The 5,000-nt window shown below is 55.7% G+C and overlaps 3 non-coding genes across 3 annotated transcripts in view; all 3 read left to right on the forward strand.

Annotated features, from left to right (window-relative positions):
* Positions 1 to 2,200: 2,200 nt before the first annotated feature.
* Positions 2,201 to 4,093, forward strand: LOC126325676 (small subunit ribosomal RNA). Its single transcript, XR_007560273.1, has one exon. It is a non-coding gene; the product is annotated as a small subunit ribosomal RNA (ribosomal RNA).
* Positions 4,094 to 4,458: 365 nt separating this feature from the next.
* LOC126325656 (5.8S ribosomal RNA) lies at positions 4,459 to 4,613 on the forward strand. Its single transcript, XR_007560253.1, has one exon. It is a non-coding gene; the product is annotated as a 5.8S ribosomal RNA (ribosomal RNA).
* A 188-nt stretch (positions 4,614 to 4,801) lies between these two features.
* Positions 4,802 to 5,000, forward strand: part of LOC126325646 (large subunit ribosomal RNA) — a 4,222-nt gene continuing 4,023 nt past the window's right edge. The window contains exon 1 of the ribosomal RNA XR_007560245.1: positions 4,802 to 5,000. This exon is cut by the window's right edge and continues 4,023 nt beyond it. This is a non-coding gene — a ribosomal RNA (large subunit ribosomal RNA).

Genomic DNA, 5,000 nt, shown 5'->3' on the forward strand with positions numbered 1-5,000 from the left:
TTGTCCCTTAACCTAACTCAAGTTGTCCCTTAACCTAACTCAAGTTGTCCCTTAACCTAACCCACGTTGTCCCTTAACCTAACCCACGTTGTCCCTTAACCTAACCCACGTTGTCCCTTAACCTAACCCACGTTGTCCCTTAACCTAACCCACGTTGTCCCTTAACCTAACCCACGTTGTCCCTTAACCTAACCCACGTTGTCCCTTAACCTAACCCACGTTGTCCCTTAACCTAACCCACGTTGTCCCTTAACCTAACCCACGTTGTCCCTTAACCTAACCCACGTTGTCCCTTAACCTAACCCACGTTGTCCCTTAACCTAACCCACGTTGTCCCTTAACCTAACCCACGTTGTCCCTTAACCTAACCCACGTTGTCCCTTTGCCTAACATAGTTCACTGCTCGGAATCTCTGGTGTCGTTGTTATCCTCATGTAGATGTCTTGCGAGTGTTGCTTACTTTCCACATATTCCCGCTATCCACTGTCAATTGTACTGCAATAGGACTATATCGGCCCCCCCCCCCCTCTGTCCCCCTCTTTGTGTCTCTGTCCTCTCAAGCTGGTCGGTCTGGCGTGTGAGTGTTAAATGAGCCTCGCAGCTGTTCAGTTGCATTCAGATGTCGACGCCCTCAGTGTACGTCGTGGTATGGTCTGTGTCCATTGTCCGCTGATGTCGTACGCGTAACCCACACGCTGTACCGATCATCGGTAGTTACGTACAGAGTGAAGTAGTGTGATACGTGTGACTGTACGCTGGCTGTGCCCAACGGTGTCGAATCTCAATTTCCATATGTTGTGCTCGATGCTACTTGTCTCGTCTCCCAATAACAGCTAGGTTGCACTGTGGTACGCCGTAGAGGCGTGTGGGAGGAACGTACGAACGCATTGTATGTCACCCTGGGTCGCTGGGGGTGGTGGTGCGGTGAGTCAGGTCAGGTCAGGTCAGGTCAGGTCAGCGTGAGCCGTCTGATGTAGTGACGCGTGTATTCCGACTTTGTCGTATTGCCTCACACAAAGTGCTACCCTGGTGGACCGCGTTCCATATCTGGGACATGCCGCAGATGCCGGTTGACAGTGGATCGCGGAAGGGACATCGCATACTTGCGCGGGCCACCTTCCACGTGTTCTCTTCTGCACATGTCGCAGTGTGTATGTGGTCTGATGTAGCGTGTCGTGACACATGACATCCTGGCATGCAAGAATTGTTGAATTCGCAAATGTAGGTGGACATCTACGTTTACTGCCCAAGATACGCAAATGAACTGGAAATCCGTTGTTGAGCGGTTGTTCACGCTGGAGGTGAATCTGTGATGGCGACGATCGGTACAGCTATTAACCGGTTGTTTCAGCGGTACCCGCCACATCCACACACGTGACTAGGCCCATGTGGGTATGAAGCGATACGCGGCGGTGGCTTGGTGGGACTGTTCCCGGCCGGTGAAGGGGGGCCGCCCGGCGTGTTGGCCGCGCGCTGCGTGGGCGCACGCGCAACAGCCGGCTGGTGGGGGGCGCCGAGTGGCAGGAGCGCCAGCCGACGGGCCCGGCAGGCGGCGCAGCTACGCTGCGGCGCACCCTGCACGCGGCTCCTGGCGGCCAAAGTTGGTTCAGCCGAGCCCGGTGCGAAGCGCGGTGGACATCTGCAGTGTGCTGGTCTGATTGAGGACTGTGTGCGTTGAGGATGCGCCGCCGCCTGGCACTCGGCGCCGCGACGCCGTCTGCTGCTCGGTCGCCCCAGCGGTTCTCGCAGGTGGTTTGTATCGCAGTTGTGCGGACGTGTTGGCGCGTGCGCTGTGCTGGGAGAGTTCGCTTCTGCACCCAAGTGGGGCTTTGCCCTTGTGTGGCGCTGGCGTTGGAGCTGCCGGTCACCATAGGTGGCGCGTGTTGTCTCCCGCCGGCAATGCCACGACAGCACGCTCCCGGGCCTCTGTCGGCAGCGGCAAGCTCAGTTGGGAGCAAGGGTGTTCGCACTAAAACCGTCTACTCGCCTAACTCCGGGCGATTGCGCCTCTCTCGAAACCGACCAAGTACCTAGGACGGCGCTGCGCGCCGCCGGGACCTGAGAGGGTTTCGAGGTGTATCGTGCAGGGGAGCTCGGCCTCCTCCTGTTTGCAGAATAATTGAGCGGACGCTTGCGTGTTCGCGCGGGCCCCCGGGACACACTCCCGGGCGGCCGGCTGCTCAGCTCTAGTTGACGCAGCTCCCTGGTTGATCCTGCCAGTAGTCATATGCTTGTCTCAAAGATTAAGCCATGCATGTCTCAGTACAAGCCGCATTAAGGTGAAACCGCGAATGGCTCATTAAATCAGTTATGGTTCCTTAGATCGTACCCACGTTACTTGGATAACTGTGGTAATTCTAGAGCTAATACATGCAAACAGAGTCCCGACCAGAGATGGAAGGGACGCTTTTATTAGATCAAAACCAATCGGATTGGCTTGTCTGGTCCGTTTGCCTTGGTGACTCTGAATAACTTTGGGCTGATCGCACGGTCCTCGTACCGGCGACGCATCTTTCAAATGTCTGCCTTATCAACTGTCGATGGTAGGTTCTGCGCCTACCATGGTTGTAACGGGTAACGGGGAATCAGGGTTCGATTCCGGAGAGGGAGCCTGAGAAACGGCTACCACATCCAAGGAAGGCAGCAGGCGCGCAAATTACCCACTCCCGGCACGGGGAGGTAGTGACGAAAAATAACGATACGGGACTCATCCGAGGCCCCGTAATCGGAATGAGTACACTTTAAATCCTTTAACGAGTATCTATTGGAGGGCAAGTCTGGTGCCAGCAGCCGCGGTAATTCCAGCTCCAATAGCGTATATTAAAGTTGTTGCGGTTAAAAAGCTCGTAGTTGGATTTGTGTCCCACGCTGTTGGTTCACCGCCCGTCGGTGTTTAACTGGCATGTATCGTGGGACGTCCTGCCGGTGGGGCGAGCCGAAGGGGTGCTTTCGCGTCCCGAGGCGGACCCCGTTTAAATCCTACCAGGGTGCTCTTTGTTGAGTGTCTCGGTGGGCCGGCACGTTTACTTTGAACAAATTAGAGTGCTTAAAGCAGGCAAGCCCGCCTGAATACTGTGTGCATGGAATAATGGAATAGGACCTCGGTTCTATTTTGTTGGTTTTCGGAACCCGAGGTAATGATTAATAGGGACAGGCGGGGGCATTCGTATTGCGACGTTAGAGGTGAAATTCTTGGATCGTCGCAAGACGAACAGAAGCGAAAGCATTTGCCAAGTATGTTTTCATTAATCAAGAACGAAAGTTAGAGGTTCGAAGGCGATCAGATACCGCCCTAGTTCTAACCATAAACGATGCCAGCCAGCGATCCGCCGCAGTTCCTCCGATGACTCGGCGGGCAGCCTCCGGGAAACCAAAGCTTTTGGGTTCCGGGGGAAGTATGGTTGCAAAGCTGAAACTTAAAGGAATTGACGGAAGGGCACCACCAGGAGTGGAGCCTGCGGCTTAATTTGACTCAACACGGGAAACCTCACCAGGCCCGGACACCGGAAGGATTGACAGATTGATAGCTCTTTCTTGATTCGGTGGGTGGTGGTGCATGGCCGTTCTTAGTTGGTGGAGCGATTTGTCTGGTTAATTCCGATAACGAACGAGACTCTAGCCTGCTAACTAGTCGCGTGACATCCTTCGTGCTGTCAGCGATTACTTTTCTTCTTAGAGGGACAGGCGGCTTCTAGCCGCACGAGATTGAGCAATAACAGGTCTGTGATGCCCTTAGATGTTCTGGGCCGCACGCGCGCTACACTGAAGGAATCAGCGTGTCTTCCTAGGCCGAAAGGTCGGGGTAACCCGCTGAACCTCCTTCGTGCTAGGGATTGGGGCTTGCAATTGTTCCCCATGAACGAGGAATTCCCAGTAAGCGCGAGTCATAAGCTCGCGTTGATTACGTCCCTGCCCTTTGTACACACCGCCCGTCGCTACTACCGATTGAATGATTTAGTGAGGTCTTCGGACTGGTACGCGGCATCGACTCTGTCGTTGCCGATGCTACCGGAAAGATGACCAAACTTGATCATTTAGAGGAAGTAAAAGTCGTAACAAGGTTTCCGTAGGTGAACCTGCGGAAGGATCATTACCGACTAGACTGCATGTCTTTCGATGTGCGTGTCGTGTCGCGCAACACGCTACCTGTACGGCAGTGGCCGTGCGCCGCGTGCGGAACCACGCGTGCCTCTCAAAACTAGCGGAAGTGTTGTTGTTGTTGTGTGGTACGAGCGCTGAAGCTCTGGAGCGGCTGGCCTGCGGTACCTGGCGCCTGGCGCCGGTTTTGAATGACGTTCGCCCGAGTGCCTGTCCGCTCCGGTGTGGAGCCGTACGACGCCCATCGGCTGTGAGGCCGTTGGACACAAAAAAAATAGTGGAACAGGGGCCGTCAGACGCCTCAGTCCCGCAAATGCTACTGTCTTGAAAGAGACAGTGGGAGACTGAAAAGGAAAAGATCACCCAGGACGGTGGATCACTCGGCTCGTGGGTCGATGAAGAACGCAGCAAATTGCGCGTCGACATGTGAACTGCAGGACACATGAACATCGACGTTTCGAACGCACATTGCGGTCCATGGATTCCGTTCCCGGGCCACGTCTGGCTGAGGGTCGGCTACGTATACTGAAGCGCGCGGCGTTTGTCCCGCTTCGGAGACGTGGGAGTGTCGTGGTCGCCTGTGTGGCCGGCCGCGTCTCCTTAAACGTGCGATGCGCGCCCGTCGCCTGGCGGTTCGCATACCGGTACTTTCTCGGTAGCGTGCACAGCCGGCTGGCGGTGTGGCGTGCGACACCTCGTACAACGACCTCAGAGCAGGCGAGACTACCCGCTGAATTTAAGCATATTACTAAGCGGAGGAAAAGAAACTAACAAGGATTCCCCCAGTAGCGGCGAGCGAACAGGGAAGAGTCCAGCACCGAACCCCGCAGGCTGCCGCCTGTCGTGGCATGTGGTGTTTGGGAGGGTCCACTACCCCGACGCCTCGCGCCGAGCCCAAGTCC

Source organism: Schistocerca gregaria, unplaced genomic scaffold (assembly GCF_023897955.1).
Source record: "Schistocerca gregaria isolate iqSchGreg1 unplaced genomic scaffold, iqSchGreg1.2 ptg000932l, whole genome shotgun sequence".
NCBI classification, from domain to species: Eukaryota; Metazoa; Arthropoda; class Insecta; order Orthoptera; family Acrididae; genus Schistocerca; species Schistocerca gregaria.